Raw genomic sequence first — 18349 nt, forward strand, 5'->3', positions numbered from 1 at the left:
TTGCATTTAGGTCTATCATACATTTCAAGTCAATTTTTCAGTATAGTGTGAGGTAGGAATTAAGATTCATTTCTTTCTTTATAAATATTCAGTGGAGCCAGCACCATCTTGAAAAGACCATTCTTACCCCACTGCTCATGCAATGCCACTTCTATCATGAGCCAAGTGTCTGTATGTGCATGGCTGTTTCAGAACTCTATTTTGTTCTGCTATCTGTCCATCCTTGCGTCAACACCTTACTGTTTTGATTACTGTGGCTTTATCAAAAGTCCTGATTTCCAGTTTCTAAGTCCTTTTGCTTTACTGTTCTTCAAAATGATCTTGTTCTTCTTAGCTCTTTCCATTTCCACATAAATTCTAGGATCAGGCTGGGCATGGAGGCTCACACCTGTAGTCTCAACACTTTAGGAGGCCAAGACAGGAGGACAGCTTGAGCCCAGGAGTTTGAGACCAGCCTGGGCAACATGGCAAAATCCCATCTCTACAAAAAATACAAAAATTAGCTAGGCATGGTGGAGCATGCCTGTAGTCCCAGCTATTCAGGAGGCTGAGGTGGGAGGATCACCTGAGCCTGGGAGGTCATGGCTGTAGTGAGCCACGATTGTGCCACTGCACTCCAGCCTGGGTGACAGAGTGAGACCTCTATCTCAAAAAAAAAAAAAAAAAAAATCTAGAATCAATTGGTCAAGTTTCAATACACACCCACCCACACCCACCCACTTGGATCTGACTGAAATCAGAGTAAGTCTATAAGTCACTGTGGAGAGAGCTAACACCTTCATAGTATCGTGTCACTCATTCCATCAACCTGTTATATTCATTTAGGCCATCTGTAATTTCTGTCAATAACACATAATTGTTCTCTGTATAAAAGCCTTGCATATCTTCTCTTAGATACATTCCTCAGTATGATGTTTTTTGATGCTTTTGTAAATGTTATCTTATTGAAAATTTCATTTTATTTATTTATCTTTTATTCATTTATTTTTGAGATGGAGTTTTGCTCTTGTTGCCCAGGCTGGAGTGCAATGGCATGATCTCAGCTCACTGCAACCTCCGCCTCCTGGGTTCAAGCGATTCTCCTGCCTTGGCCTCCCAAGTAGCTGGGATTACAGGCATCTGCCACCGCACTCGGCTATTTTTTGTATTTTTAATAGAGACGAGGTTACACCATGTTGGTCAGGCTGATCTTGAACTCCTGACCTCGTGATCTGCCCACCTCGGCCTCCCAAAGTGCTGGGATTACAGGTGTGAGCCACTGCACCTGGCCAAAAATTTCATTTTAAATTGCTTATTGTTAGTCTATAGAAATATAATCGATCCTGTTAAATTTACTTATTCGGCCGGGCACGGTGGCTCAAGCCTGTAATCCCAGCACTTTGGGAGGCTGAGATGGGCGGATCACGAGGTCAGGAGATCGAGACCATCCTGGCTAATACAGTGAAACCCCGTCTCTACTAAAAAATACAAAAAACTAGCCGGGCGAGGTGGCGGGTGCCTGTGGCCCAGCTACTGGGAAGGCTGAGGCAGGAGAATGGCGTGAACCCGGGAGGTGGAGCTTGCAGTGAGCTGAGATCCGTCCACTGCACTCCAGCCTGGGCGACAGAGCGAGACTCCATCTCAAAAAATAAAATAAAATAAAATACATTAAAATAAAATAAAAAATTTACTTATTCATTTTAAGAGCAGATTTGTAGAATATACTGAATTTTCCACATATAATCATTTTCTCTGTGAAGAGTGACAGTTTCATTCTCCCTTTCTAATCCTTACACATTTTATTTCTTTTTCTTGCCATATGGTAATATTAGGCTAACACTGCCAATATCATGTTGAAAGAGAGAGTGACAGCGGATAACCTTATTTACGATCTTAGGGGAAAAGTTTTTAATATTTCACTGTTAAGTATACAGTTTGCTGTAGTTTTGAAAATATCCATTATTGGCCAGGTGTGGTGGCTCACACCTATAATCCCAGCACTTTGGGAAGCCAAGGCAGGTGGAACACAAGGTCAAGAGATTAAGACCATCCGGGCTAACATGGTGAAACCCCGTCTCTACTAAAAATACAAAAATTAGCCAGGCGTGGTGGTGCATGCCTGTAATCTCAGCTACTCAGGAGGCTGAGGCCGGAAAATCACTTGAACCTGGGAAGCAGAGGTTGCAGTGAGCCGGGATTACGCCACTGCACTCTAGCCTGAAATGGAGTGAGACTCTGTCTCAAAAAAGAAAAAAAAAAGAAAAGAAAATATCCATTATTAGATTAAGGAAGTACTCTGTTTTTCCTAGTTTGCTAAAAGTTATTTTCTTTTAAAATCAAGAATGGAGGCTGGGCGCGGTGGCTCATGCCTGTAATCCCAGCACTTTGGGAGGCCAAGATGGGTGGATCACTTAAGGCCAGGAGTTCAACACCAGCCTGGCCAACATAACAAAACCCTGTCTCTTCTAAAATTACAAAAAAAAATTAGCTGGGCATGATGGTGCATGACTGTAGTTTCAGCTACTGGGGAGGCCAAGGCGCGAGAACCCGGGAGGCAGAGGTTGCAGTGAGTCGAGATTGCACCACTGCACTCCAGCCTGGGCCACAGACCAAACCTCTGCCTCAAAAAAAAAAAAAAAAAAAAAAATCAAGAATAGGTGTTGAATTTTATCAAACCCTTTTTTTGTACCTATTAAGATAAACACATGGCAACCCCACGACTGACGGCCACTTCGATGATGTCCACGCAAAGCTGGATGACCGTGACAAGAGTGTTTCCCACTGGAGGTCCTGCACATCTGAACTGGGACTGTAACGCTGACGGCGCCACAGTGTGGGGTGCCAGAAAGTGTCAAAATCAATCACAGAAAGTCCATTTTGTTTACCTATTGTATCAAAGGGGAGTCTAGGGGCAATGGTAGTATTTGTTCTTTTTTTTTTTTTTTGAGACGGAGTCTTGCTCTGTCACCTGGGCTGGAGTGCAGTGGCCGGATCTCAGCTTACTGCAAGCTTCGCCTCCCAGGTTTACGCCATTCTCCTGCCTCAGCCTCCCGAGTAGCTGGGACTACAGGCGCCCGCCACCTCGCCCGGCTAGTTTTTTGTATTTTTTAGTAGAGACGGGGTTTCACCACGTTAGCCAGGATGGTCTCGATCTCCTGACCTCGTGATCCACCCGTCTCGGCCTCCCAAAGTGCTGGGATTACAGGCTTGAGCCACCGCGCCCGGCCATATTTGTTCTTAATTAGCTGTGAAAACATGTTGCAGTTCTGCACATTTTCTGTGTTCTTTTTTTTTTTTCTTTGAGACGGAATCTCGCTCTGTTGCCCAGGCTGGCATGCAGTGGCGAGATTGCGGCTCGCTGCAAGCTCCGCCTCCCAGGTTCACCCACCATTCTCCTGCCTCAGCTTCCTGAGTAGCGGGGACTACAGGTGCCCGCCACCACGCCCGGCTAATTTTTGTACTTTTAGTAGAGATGGGTTTCACTTTGTTAGCCAGGATGGTCTCGATCTCCTGACCTTGCAGTCTGCCCGCCTTGGCCTCCCAAAGTGCTGGGATTACAGGCATGAGCCACCACGCCTGGCCTTCTGTGTTCTTTTGTGTGTGTGTTTTAAGTGTAACTTTTTCTTTTTTCTTTTTGGTTGGAAGTAACAGATTTTAATGAATCACTGTTTAAACAGGCCAGGCCAGGCGCAGTGGCTCATGCCTGTAATCCCAGCACTTTGGGAGGCCAAAGTGGGTGGATCATTTGAGGTCAGGACTTTGGGACCAGCCTGGCCAAAATGGTAAAACCTCATCTCTACTAAAATACAAAAAATGAGCCGGGCATGGTGGTGTGCACCTGTAATCCCAATCCCAGCTACTTGGGAGGCTGAGGCAGGAGAATTGCTTGAACCTGGGAGGCAGAGGTTGCAGTGAGCTGAGATCGTGCCACTGCACTCCAGCCTGGGCGACAGAACCAGACTCTGTCTTAAAACAAACAAACAAACAAACAACAAAAAAACTACAGTACAAAGACTTTGTAAATGTGATTCAGTCCCCCCAGCACCCTCGTGACTGTAGAATACCTTCAACACTCAGCTGTCTCAACCAGTGCCAACCTGTGAACTTCCCACCATATCCCAGATCTGCTATTCCCCAAACCATTTCCCAGTTTCCTTTCAGTCATCTTTCCGAAGGAGCCAAGACAATAGGGGCCTGCCGTGTAGTAAATTTCTTTATTATTTTCAGCCTTTAAAATGTAATTTCTGTCTCTTGCAATAAATTTGTTCCCTTTCCTTTGTTTCACTTTATTTACATTTTCAGGTATTTAGCTCTCCTTTTATACCATTAAAAAAATTTAAAGTTACCTGTTATAGGGTGTTGCTTCAGAAGCAAAGAGCAAAATTTTATTGTTGTACCAATTCTAATTGTAATTTTAAGTTCCATGTGTTTAACCATTGTCTCTTCATTTTAAGACTTTTAATACAAATGTCTTTTTTTTTGAGATGGAGTCTCGCTCTGTCGCTTAGGCTGGAGTGCACTGACGCAATCTCAGCTCACTGAAACCTCCACCTCCCAGGTTCAAGCGATTCTCCTCCCTCGGCCTCCCAAGTAGCTGGGACTACAGACGTGCGCCACCATGCCCCCGCTAATTTTTCTGTATTTTTAGTAGAGACAGGGTTTCACCATGTTGCTCAAGCTAGTCTCAAACTCCTGACCTCAAATGATCCGCCCGCCTCAGCCTTCCAAAGTGCTGGGATTACAAGTGTGAGCCACCATGCCTGGCCTTAGCTAATATTTTCTTAAAATATTTACATCTGTTTGGGAGGCCGAGATGGATGGATCACCTGAGGTCAGGAGTTCCAGACCAGCCTGGCCAACATGGTGAAACCCTGTCTCTACTAAAAATACAAAAATTAGCCAGGTGTGGTGGCGGGCGCCTGTAATCCCAGCTACTCAGGAGGCTGAGGCAGCAGAATCACTTGAACCTGGGAGGCGAAGATTGCAGTGAGCTGAGATTGTGCCACTGCACTCCAGCCTGGGCGACAGAGCGAGACTTGATCTCGAAAACACACAAAAAATTTACATCTGTATTCACAAAAGAAATTAACCTGTAATTTTCTTTCTTGTAATGCCTTTGTAATGATTTGCTATCAAATCAAATTAACAGGTTTCTGCTGGTCAAGAAAAAAGACCTAAATGACCATTATCAGAAATGAAAAAGAGACATCACTGCAAAGCCTACAGACATTAAAAATAATCATAAGGTACAAAGAAACAGAGTGTAGAGGAGCGATTACTGGGGGTTCTTCAATGGGCACAGAGTTTCAGATTTACAAGATGTGCAGAAGGACTTGGGAAGTTTTCCTGTTTTTCTAGTCTCAGGACAAATTTGTGGAAGACTGGTGCTACTTTTTCCCTTAAAAATTATAAAGAATTCACCAATGAAATCATCTAGGCCTAGAGTTTTTCTCTGAGGAAGTATTTAAACTGTGGATTCAATTTATTACCTAGACGTAGGAGAATTTGGGTTTCTATTTCTTCCTGCATCAATTTTGGTACTTTGTATTTTTGAAAATCGTCATTTTCAGAATTTATTAACAATGTTCTCATAACCCCATTTGTGTGTGCATGTGTGTGGCAAAAAGCATATAAAATTTGCCATCTCAACCATTCTAATTATTTGTTTTGGTTTTTGTCCATTGAAGCATTTTACTTTTTAATGTAATTTAAAACCTTTTTTTTTTTTGAGAGATGATCTCCTCTGTTGCCCAGGCTGGAGTGCAGAGGTGCAATCACGGCTCACTGCAGTCTTGACTTCCTGGTCTCAGGTGATTCTCCTGCCTCAGCCTCCCGAGTAGTTGAGACCACAGGCATGCTCCACCATGCCGGGCTACTTTTTTCTATTTTTTGTAGAGACTGAGTTTCACCATGTTGCCTTGACTGGTCTCGAACTCTTAGGCTCAAGCGATTCACCTAAGAGGCATTTTAATTTTAAGTATGTATTACATTGCTAGATAAAGAATCCCAGAATTTTCCCACCTGTGTGTTTTTGTCTTGCTTCTTCATGGTCCATGTTGCCAGCTGAGGATGTTAGTAAAATGAATCCAAGCTGTCAGAATGGGAGCAGATTGTTCTGCCATTTTTTCTAGATCTTTGAGCTGTACATCAAAGTTGGGGCTGACTACTGAACACTTGTTCAACTGGCCTGTGAAGTTCACAACAATGTTCCCAGTTCTGTGATTATCAGGTTTCAAATTTGCCAACGGAATCATGCTTCATCATCACTGTTAGAAACCGAATGATGACTCCGCAGCACGGCCGAATAAGAACCTGGTGTTGGCTTCTCCTTTAGGCACTGCGGATACGCTTGAGAGCATCAGCCTCCACATTCACGAACAGCAGCGTGGCGGCGTGGAAAGATGGTGGAGAGAGCTCTGTCATTTTAAAGTATACGGTTCAGTAGTGGTAAATATATTCACATAATTGTGAAACAAATCTTCAGAACTTTTTCATCTTGCAAATCTGAAACTCTACACCCATTAAAGAACCCCCTGGTAATCGCTCCTCAACACTCTATGTCTTTGTACATTATGATTATTTTTAATGTCTGTAGGCTTTGCAGTGATGTCTCTTTTTCATTCGTGATAATGGTCATTTGGATCTTCTTTCTTGACCAGCAGAAACCTGTTAATTTGATTAGCTGTTTTAAAGGAACAACTTTGTGTTTGGTTGATTTTTTTCTTTCTTGTTTCTTTCTTTTTTTTTTTTTTTTTTTTTTTTTTTTTTTTTTTGAGGCGGAGTCTGGCTCTGTCGCCCGGACTGGAGTGCAGTGGCCGAATCTCAGCTCACTGCAAGCTCTGCCTCCTGGGTTTACGCCATTCTCCTGCCTCAGCCTCCCTAGTAGCTGGGACTATAGGCGCCCGCCACCTCGCCCGGCTAGTTTTTGTATTTTTAGTAGAGACGGGGTTTCACCGTGTTAGCCAGGACGGTCTCGATCTCCTGACCTCGTGATCCGCCCGTCTCGGCCTCCCAAAGTGCTGGGATTACAGGCTTGAGCCACCGCGCCCGGCCTCTTGTTTCCTTTTTTTTTTTATTTTTTATTTTTGAGACGGGGTCTGACTCTGTTGCCCAGGCTGGAGTGCAGTGGCGAGATAATCACAGCTCACTGAGAATTTACGGGTTCGAGTGATCCTGCTGCCTCAGCCTCCCAAGTAGCCGGCCGATAGCTGCCCGCCACCACATCCGGCCACATCCGGCTACTTTATTTTTATTCTTGTAGAGATTTTTCGTGCTATGTTGCCCAAGCCGGTCTCAAGCTCCTGGCTTAATGTGATCCTCAGGCCTCAGCCTCCTGGGTCATGTAATTCCAGGATTACAGGTGTGAGCCACCATGCTTGGCTTGATTGATTTTTTTTCTATTGTATATTTGTTTTTCCACTGAATTTATGTAAGATCTTTATTTCCTTCCTTTGATTTAGTTTGTTGTTCTTTGAGAGAAATGCTTAGAAGTTTTCACTAGGCTTTCTAGATTTAAGGTTGTAGCTTTCTCTCTAACATGGCTTTAGCTGCATTACATACATTTTGATATGTCATACTTCTATGAGCATTCAGTGAAACATTTAAAAATAATTTCCACTGCGATTTCTTCTTTGATTCATGTTTTTCTTTTGGAAGTATATTGTTTAATTTCAAACTTTTGGGGATCATTCTAATTATCTTTTTTTTATTGATTTATAACTTAATTCCGCTGGTCAGAAAAAATACTCTGTACAGATTTCAATCCTTACATATTTGTTGAAATTTATCATCCAGCCTACAGTCTATCTTAGTAAATAATCTATGTGCACTTGAAAAAAATATATACCCTGTAGTTGAGGAGGGCTATATATATATATGTTAATTACATCTTGTCTGTTAATTATATGTTAATTACATCTTGTCTGTTAACTGTGATGTTCAAATCTTCTAGATCCCTGGGGAGTATCTGTCTCATGCTCTATCATTTTACTTTCATTTTATTTTCTATCATCTTACTTTCAACATTTCTGTTTCTTTTCATTAAAGATATGTCAACACATGTGTGTGTGTGTGTGTGTATAAATTTTAAATCTATCTTTGAATATTTAATTATCCATTTCTACTCATTACTAAGATGTTGGGACTTAAATCCATAATTACATTACCTATTTTCTGTTTGTCCCACTGGTCCTATACTCCTCTCCTGTAAGTTTTTTCCTCTTCTTTTGGATGAGTTTTTGTTATTATAGTTTTCTCTCTATTAGTGTATTATATATTACTTTACAATGCTTTTAGTGGCCATGCTAGCCTAGAGATCATTTTACTATTTTTATAGTTGTTACCCTGGATTATGACATGTATCCTTGATTTGTTAAAATCTAATACAGGCCGGGCGCGATGGCTCAAGTCTGTAATCCCAGCACTTTGGGAGGCCGAGGCGGGTGGATCACGAGGTCAGGAGATTGAGACCATCCTGGTCTACACGGTGAAACCCCGTCTCTACTAAAAAATACAAAAAACTAGCCGGGCGAGATGGCGGGCGCCTGTAGTACTAGCTACTCGGGAGGCTGAGGCAGGAGAATGGCGTGAACCCGGGAGGCGGAGCTTGCAGTGAGCTGAGATCCGGCCACTGCACTCCAGCCTGGGCGACAGAGCGAGACTCCGTCTCAAAAAAAAAAAAAAAAAAAAAAAAAAAAAAAAAAAAAAAAAAAAAAAAAAAAAAATCTAATACAAATGAGTACTTTTACCCATTCCTGGACAATGCAAGTATGTTAGAGCAGTTTTACCTCGTTTATCCCTCCCATCTTTTGTGCAATTGATGTCAAGTGATCTCCACACGAGATGAGTGTTAGTGTCTCACACATCGAGTATCACTTAGGTTACCCACTTGTGTTTCCTTTCCGCTCTTTATTCTTGCTGCATCTCTGTGTTTCCATCTGGAATCCTCTTCCTTCTGCCTGAAGAACTAGCACTTACTATTTCTGTTTGCTGTAAAATGTCTTATTTCATCTTCTTTTCTCTTATTTTATTTTGAGACTGGATCTCGCTCTGTCACCCAGGCTGGAGTACAGAGGCATGATCATGGCTCACTGCAGCCTTGACCTCCTGGGCTCAAGCTATCTGAGGCCTCAGCCTCTGAGCAGCTGGGACTACAGGTGTGTGCTACCACACCCAGATAATTTTTAAAAATTTTTTGTAGAGATGGGGTCTTGCTATGTTGCCCGACTGGTCTTGAACTCCTGAGCTCAAGTGATCCTTCCGCCTCAGACTCCCAAACTGCTGGGACCCATGCCGGGCTAATATTTTCTATTTTAATTTTTTGTAGAGATGGGGTCTCACCATGTTGCCCAGGCTTGTCTTGAACTCCTGAGCTCAAGTGATGCTCCTCTCTTAGCCTCCCAAAGTGCTGGGATTACAGGTGTGAACCACGACACCTAGCCAACTTTATTTTCAACCTAGTCAACTTTATTTTCAAGGGCTTTCCCCACTAGACGTTTAGGTTGGCAGATATTTTTCCTCCCAATACTTTACTATTTTCTGGTTTCTGTCAAGATACCAATTGTCAGCCTTTCATTGCTACTTTAAAGTAAAGCATCTCTTTATTGAAAAAGGAAAAAGAAAGCTGGAAGATTCAAACTTCCCAATTCTAAGACTACCATAAAATTATAGTAAACAAGACAGCATGGTACTGCCATCAACACAGACATACAGATTAATGGAGTAAAATTGAGAGTCCAGAAATAAACTGATACATCTATGGCCAAGGGTTCCAAGACCACTCAATGCGGGAAAGAACAGTCTCTTCAAGAAATGGTATTGAGAAAACTGGATATCCACATGCAAAAAAATGGAGTTTGACCCCTACTTCACACCATACAAAAATATTAACTCAAAATGGATCAAATATCTAAATGTGAGTTCTAAAATTATAAAACAGATGGAAGTTTTTGTGACCACCAATTGGTCAATGGTTTCTTAGCTTTGACACCTAAAGCATAAGCAACCAAAGAAAAAAACAGACAAATTGGATATTATCAAAATGAAAGACTTGTGCTTTGAAAGATGCTATCGGCCGGGCGTGGTGGCGCAAGCCTGTAATCCCAGCACTTTGGGAGGCCGAGACGGGCGGATCACAAGGTCAGGAGATCGAGACCATCTTGGCTAACATGGTGAAACCCCGTCTCTACTATAAAAAAAAATACAAAAAACTAGCCGGGCAAGGTGGCGGGTGCCTGTAGTCCCAGCTACTCGGGAGGCTGAGGCAGGAGAATGGTGTAAACCCGGGAGGCGGAGCTTGCAGTGAGCTGAGATCTGGCCACTGCACTCCAGTCCGGGCGACAGAGCGAGACTCTGTCTCAAAAAAAAAAAAAAAAAAAAAAAAAAAAAGCTATCAAGAAAATGAATAGACAACTTGTAGAATGGAGAAAACATTTGTAGATCACATATCTGATAAGGGCCTAGTATCTGGAATGTATAAAGAAACTCTTACAACTCAACAGCAAAAAGACAACCTGATTAAAAAATGCGCAAATGACTTAAATTACATTTCTCCAAAGAAGATATATGAGCGACTGACTTGACGCATGTAAAAAGATGCTCAGCTTCACTAGTCATTAGGGAAACGCAAATCAAAACCATAATGAGATGCCATTCACACTCGTTAGAAATGGCTATAATTTTAAACAAGGAAGGGGGATAACAAGTGTTGGCGAGGAGGCAGAGAAATCAGAACCCTTGTACATTGTTGGCAGGAATGTAAAATGTTTTAGCCATTGTGGAAAAGCGTTTGGCAGTTCCTCAAAAGGTTAAAATAGAATTCTATGACCCAGCAATTCCACTGCCAGGTATGTAACCCAAAGAACTGAAAACAAGGATGCAAACAGATTCTTGCAAACCAACGTTCATGGCAGTATTGTTCATAACGGTTAAAAGGTGGAAACAGCCCAAATGTCCATCAGTGGATGAGGAGATGAACAAACTGTGGTGTAGACATACATTAATGCACTATTATTCAGTCACACAAAAAATGAAGTGTTGATATATGCTTTCAATGAATCTGCATGTGTGTGTGTGTGTGTGTGTGTGTGTATGTGTGTGTGAGAGAGAGAGAGAGATGGAGAGAGAGAGAAAGAGAGACAGAGAGGGTCTCACTCTGTCACCTAGGCTGGAGTACAGTGGCCTGATCATGGCTCCGTAACCCCCGACTCCCGGGCTCAAGTGATCCGCCTGCCTCAGCCTCCAGAGTAGCTGGGACTACAGATATGCGGCACCACGCCTGGCTAATTTTTGTATTTTTTGTAGAGATGGGGTTTTGCCACATTGCCCAGGCTAGTCTTGAACTCCTGTGCTCAAGCAATACACCCTCCTAGGTCTCTCAAAGTACTGGGATCACAGGCACGAGTCACCACCGCACCCGGCCCTTTCAATGAATCTTGAAAACATTATGGTAAGTAAAAGAGGCCAAACACAAAAGGTCACATATTTTGCATGATTCAATTTATGTGAAGTACCAGAATAGGTATATCGTGGGGAAAGAACACGGATTGGTAGTTGTCGGGGGCTGGGGGGATGCAGAATGGGGAGCAACTGCTTACTGAGTAGGGGGTTTCTTTTTGGGGTGATGAAAAGCTATGGAGCTAGAAAGGGTAGTGGTTACACACCATTGTGAATATGCGAGGGTGGTGGTTACACACCATTGTGAATATGCGAGGGTGGTGGTTACACACCATTGTGAATATGCGAGGGTGGTGGTTACACACCATTGTGAATATGCGAGGGTGGTGGTTACACACCATTGTGAATATGCTAAATGTCACTGAATTGTTCGCTTCTTCATTTATTTTCACCAAACACATTCTCATTTCTCTTCTGTTTTTAGGCAAATGACAGAGACCTAGTTTACCAGCTTTATACTTTAAAACCTAAGCTTAACATTATATATTTAAATAATTGTCAAAATTAAGTTGCCAGCATTCATGCACACTTAGAAAACATCCTTAATTTATATTAAACCAGAAATGTGTTATCATTATTGCATTAATACCTTTCACTACTAAATACTGAAAAAATTGAAATTATTTCTGTAGAAGACTCACCCTGGCAATATTAACTTCACAGCAGGCTGACACTACGTGGCTCATATTTCAGACAAAATGGAAAAGCAGAGTCATGCTGGTGTTAGGGCACAATCTTGTCCTGCCACTAAAGAGTCAAGGATCAAAAGTGCATACAAAGGCCAGGTGCGGCAGCTCACGTCTATAATCCCAACACTTTGGGAGGCTGAGGTGGGCAGATCACCTGAGGTCAGGAGTTCAAGACCAGCCTGGCCAACATGGTGAGACCCCCATCTCTACTAAAAATACAAAAATTAGCCGGGCATGGTTAGTCCCAGCTGCTTGGGAGGCAGAGGCAGGAGAATCACGTGAACTCAGGAGGCAGAGGTTGCAGTGAGCTGAAATCACGCGACTGCACTCCAGCCTGGGATACAGAGCAAGACTCCATCTCAAAAATAAATAAATAAATAAATAAATAATAAGTAAAAGTGCATATAGAGATTTATAACAACTTTAAAGACAGAAAAAAATGGTCCTATTATGTGGTCCTAACAATAAACTCAAAAGTTCATGACAACTACGGGCTCTGTGAGTTGTCTATCAATACTTTAGGTACAATTCTACCAACAGTTGAGTTCATTTGAAATATTCAAAAAAATGTTCCTGTTAACCCTCAGGTGGTGCTTCTGTAGCTGAACATTGTTCGATGCACACATTGAATGACTTTGCACCCAAGCGCAGCAGCTGCTCCTTACCACTGGCCGTCTTCTCCCATTTCTACCCTTTCTCCACCATTCTCAACAACTCTCTTTTTAGTGATGTTTCTGCCGTAAACCATTTCTAGTAGAAGTTGATATAGATTTGAAGTTGCCATTCCACTACCACAAATGACGTGGAAGAGAATGAAGTGAGGCCCTGTGACCTAGTGATCCAAATGAAGAAAATCTTCATCAAAAGAAGAAAATCCACTTCCAAAAGACAGAAATCCACTGAAAGCGGAGAAAAATGACTCACTCCCTTGGTGACCCCTTTGATTCCCAAAAAAGTCCTCAAATGGGTCTTCAAAGAAGTTGAATGAAAATGGGTCCTTGTCACCAAAAAATTCCCCGAAGACATCATCTAAGTTACAGTGTGAATCAAACGCAAACGGACGCCAAAATGCACTCCACCCCCTCCTCCTCTGTCTAATCCTTCTTTATCATAAACGTCCCTTTTTGTTGTTGTAATTGTTGTTTTTAGCATCAGACAGCAGCGCCTCATACGCCTCCACTATTCATCTGAATTTTTCTCTCTGCTGCTTCTTTAGTCTCAGGATTTTTATCTGGGTGCCACATCAGTGCCACTCTCCAACATGCCTTTTTAACATCCTCAGGCCAGGCATGTCTGCACACCTGGACCTTCGTAGTGACCATCGTGCTTAACAGACGGTTGGAATGGGCAAGGGTGCAGGTGGTGGCATTGGCAGTGGCTCCTCACTTTCCTGAACTGTTCATTTCCTTTTCTTTTTTTTTTTTTGAGTCGGAGTCTCGCTCTGTCGCCCAGGCTGGAGTGCAATGGCGCGATCTTGGCTCACTGCGACCTCCGCCTCCCGGGGTCAAGCGATTCTCCTGCCTCAGCGTAATGAGTAGCTGGGATTACAGGTGCCCGGCACCACGACCAAATAATTTTTGTATTTTCAGTAGAGATGGGGTTTCACCATGTTGGCCAGGCTGGTCTCCTTTGCCAGGTTGGTCTTGAACTCCTGACCTCACGATTCACCCGCCTTGGCCTCCCAAAGTGCTGGGATTGCAGGCATGAGCCACTGCACCAGGCCCAAATTGTTCACTTTCAAATGGTTACTTTTATGTTATGTGAATTTCATTTCAAGTTTAAAAAATTTAAAAATTGAGATAAAGTATCTTTCTCTCTGCCTTTTTTCTATGCTTAATTGACTGGGATATATCTTGGTGTGGTTTTCTTTTACTCTGCTTGGTGTTCCCAGTACTTCTTTAATCTGTAGTTTGATGTCTTTTGTCAGGTTTGAAAAACTGTGTCATTATCTCTTCAAATACTGCTTCTGCCTCATTCTCTGTCTTCTCTCCTTCTACGACTTGAATTTCATGTATATTTTTTCATCATCTAAAGATTCATGCCTTTTTCTGTATTTTTCTTCTCATTTTTTTGCTTCAGCTCAGATAGTCTCTCCTGACCTGCATGCCAGTTCATGAATCCTCTCTTAGCTGTGTTTAAGTTGCTGTTAAACCCTCTATTGAGTTCTTCCTTTCAATTAATATATTTTTCAGTCTTCTTATTTCCTTTTGATTCTTTGTTATTTCCAGTTATTTGTCATTGGTTCTCTGAACATACTTAATTATTTTAAAAGTCTGTTCTTGTATTTCGAATAGTTAGATTTCTTGTGGATCTATTTCTTTGTTTTTTTTTGTTTTTGTTTTTGTTTTTTTTCCTTTTTGGTCATTTGGTCTTATCTCCTGGCATGCCTTTTTTGTTTGTTTGGTTTTTAATGGATTGCTGGACAGTGTATACGAGAAACAGAGATGATCTGATGTTGCTGATGGTGACCTTCCTCCAGAGGACTTCCCACTGCCTCTGGAAGTGGCATACCACTTTTAGAATATGGGCATATCACTTTAATCTAATTAGAGATTGAACAGATTCAAAGTTGGGCTTCTGTCTTTGAGATGAGTCAAATTCTGGTTCAGCCTCCCGTTCCAGGCTGTGGCCCTCTGGGGATCCCGTTCCAGGCTGTGGCCCTCTGGGGATCCCGTTCCAGGCTGTGGCCCTCTGGGGATCCCAGTGGAAGGCCTGGGATGCTTTTCAGGGTTCGTTCTGCTTGGTGGGCCATGAATTCCAAGTTTCATCTCCCAAGCCCAATAAGACTACTTGAGCTTTCCTTCTCTCTCCGTCTTTTGGCCATTATTTTCTGGTCACTTCTCAGTCACTGCTTATGAATTGGTAGATGCCACAAGAAAAAAAGTAGTGTTGAATACTGGATTCACATCTCTGTACCTCCCTTTCTCTAGGATCTTTGCTCCTCAAGTCATCACCGCACTGACAGCTCTTTAATTTCTTAACATAAAATGTTTTAAAAATACTTTTTCCGTATTTCTAGTTCTTCTTGATATGATGGTTGCACCACAACAAGCTAGTCTGACATTACCAGAAAGAGAAACCTGATAAACTTATTACCTGTGGCTCAGAGTTTCCTTAATGTGGCTTGAAGTCCCATCTAGACTTTAGAATACTGAAACTGATTAACGGAATTTAAAAAATGAAATACAGCAGTACATTCTGCAAGTCTCTGTAAAACATAAGAACCTGATTATATCTGTTATCCTATTTGCTGTTTTATATGTCTTTCTTTCTCAGTAAGACCATAAACTCCCCATGGGCACAACTCTGATGTAGTTTATTTCAGTTTCTTCACATCATGCCAATAAATACTCCATTAAATTGAATTGAGTAGATGTATACTAATTAGTCACTAATTTGTGTCCAAATAGGTTTAACTTGGAAACATCTCAGTATGAAATAAAGAGGGTGCTGGCATCAAGAAACAATGAAGAAGCTGAAAATTAACCACCAGGTGTTATTTCTGTCCCATCAGTCATGGTAGTTAGATGGCCTTAATGAAGACTAAAAGATTTTAAATAACTGAAATACTCATCAGTGGAGGACTGATTCAATATACAATGCATTTATCAATATTAAAGAGACTGAGGCAGACAGATATGTATGCACTGATATGGAAAAATCTCCAAATTTTGGAAAAAAAGAATATAGGGTCCACATATTCTTTTTGGAAAATCTATAGTATTATATGTTCTTAGCTTCAAATTTCAGTACTGTTTTTGGATTAAGTTTTAGAAAATAGCAAGTGGAAGCCCATCTAAGCCTTGAAATTGCAAGCTTGAGTAAGAGAGAATTTTAGACACTTTATAGGGAATTGTTGATGTGGATGCAAAAAGAGAACATAATTCTATACAGTAAAGCCATTTAGGAGAAAATTTTCAGGTTACTAAGAAGACTGAAAGCCTAAATCTTAGCTGTTTAAACTGTAATCATTAGAGCATATTCATGAAGTCCCTTTCTGAGACTTTTGGACTTCAAAGATGTGATATTTTCTTCAGAGATGTCATTTTTCTTAGAGCATCCTCTGCTAATTTGCTGTTATGGATGACATATTTCCAGTTATGTGTAACTCTTTCCTGTGGATATAAGATAGGACTTTTTGTTTGACAGAAGAGCCTCAACGGGTGTGGTGGCTCAGGCCTGTAATCCCAGCAATTTGAGAGGCCGAGGGGGACGGATCACGAGGTCAAGAGATCGAGACCATCCTGGCCAACATGGTGAAACAACGTCTCTACTAAAAACACAAAAATTAGCTGGGCATGGTGGCACGTGCCTGTAGTCCAAGCCACTCAGTAGGCTGAGGTAGGAGAATAGCTTCAACCAGAAAGGCGGAGGTTGCAGTGAGCTGAGATCGCGTCACTGCACTCCAGCCTGGTGACAGAGTGAGACACTGTATCCAAAAAAAAAAAAAAAAAAAGTCTTCCTTTGGGCTAAAGGAAAATGGACAGGTCACTGACCAGTAGGTGACTGGTTTTGTGACTATGTGTGGGAGAGATTTTGTTGGGGATGTGTGTGAAAGCATATGCTCATACAGACACAAAATCTCTTTGAAAGTGTACATACAAGGCACAGGCAACAGAGGCTGCCAGGCGAGGTCTGGGACACTGGGGTCAGCGAGAGCCTGACATGGACTTTCTACCTTCCAACCTTTTTTACTATTTTTATTTTTTGCCATGTGCACTTATTAGTTATTCAGAAAAACAATTTAAAACAATTTCAAAGTAGAAGAAAAAGGGGATAAAGAGGAAAAGGCATAACGCTTATGTATAATTTCACAACAACCTGCCTGCAAGATAGATGTGTCATTATTTCATACACAGAAAAGGTGAGGCTCAGAGAGATAAAATAACTTACTCAAGATCATAAAGCTAAAACTAGAATCCAGGTAAAGCTGAACCCAAAGCCAAGTTATTTTTCAGTCTTGTATTCTCATAAGTAACTTAGGTGGCAGCTATGATTAAACTGCAAAATATATTTAACAGCGATTAAAATTCCTGAGTTGCAACACTGTTGACTGATTTAAGAGCTTATGCTGCTTAAGAAATGGCAATGTAGGCCGGGCGCGGTGGCTCAAGCCTGTAATCCCAGTACTTTGGGAGGCCCAGACGGGCGGATCACGAGGTCAGGAGATCGAGACCATCCTGGCTAACACGGTGAAACCTCGTCTCTACTGAAAAATACAAAAAACTAGCCAGGCGAGGTGGCGGGCGCCTGTAGTCCCAGCTACTCGGAGGCTGAGGCAGGAGAATGGCATAAACCCGGGAGGCGGAGCTTGCGGTGAGCTGAGAACCAGCCACTGCACTCCAGCCCAGGCGACAGAGCGAGACTCCGTCTCAAAAAAAAAAAAAAAAAAGGCAATGTAAATGAGAAAATACTTTTTCTAAGGCAACAGAAATGTAATTAAAATTCAAAAACTTCTCAAGATCTTTACAAAGGTTCCATGTAACTAACCACTTCTCTTTATTTCTGAGAATTTTTCTTTTCTTTTTTGGAGACAGAGTCTTGCTCTGTCACCCAGGCTGGAGTGCAGTGGCATGATCTTGGCTCACTGCAACCTCTGCCTCCTGGGTTCAAGCAATTCTCCTGCCTTAGCCTCCCGAGTAGCTGGGACTACAGGTGCCCGCCACCACGCCTGGCTAATTTTTGTATTGTTAGTAGAGATGGGGTTTCACCATATTGGCCAAGCTGGTCTCGAACTCCTGACCTCGTGATCCACCCGCCTCGGCCTCCCAAAGTGGTGGGATTACAGGTATGAGCCACTACACCTGGCCTTATTTCTAAGAAATTTTAAGTCTTAAGTGTTCAGTGCTATTTCCAACAAACTAAATAACTAAAGGATCTGACAAATTTTAAGATTTTCTTTTTTTTTTTTTTTTTTTTTTTTTTGAGGCGGAGTCTCGCTCTGTCGCCCAGACTGGAGTGCAGTGGCGCAATCTCGGCTCACTGCAAGCTCCGCCTCCCGGGTTCACGCCATTCTCCTGCCTCAGCCTCCTGAGTAGCTGGGACTACAGGCGCCCGCCACCTCGCCCGGCTAGTTTTTTCTATTTTTAGTAGAGACGGGGTTTCACCATGTTAGCCAGGATGGTCTTGATCTCCTGACCTCGTGATCCACCCGTCTCGGCCTCCCAAAGTGCTGGGATTACAGGCTTGAGCCACCGCGCCCGGCCAAGATTTTCATGATGGAAACT

General features: G+C 42.3%; 1 pseudogene; it reads right to left on the bottom strand.

Moving 5' to 3' along the window:
• Positions 1 to 12783: 12783 nt before the first annotated feature.
• LOC104676224 lies at positions 12784 to 13413 on the bottom strand (annotated as a pseudogene).
• Between the last annotated feature and the right edge of the window lie 4936 nt (positions 13414 to 18349).

The sequence above is a fragment of the Rhinopithecus roxellana genome, chromosome 3 (assembly GCF_007565055.1).
Source record: "Rhinopithecus roxellana isolate Shanxi Qingling chromosome 3, ASM756505v1, whole genome shotgun sequence".
NCBI lineage: Eukaryota > Metazoa > Chordata > Mammalia > Primates > Cercopithecidae > Rhinopithecus > Rhinopithecus roxellana.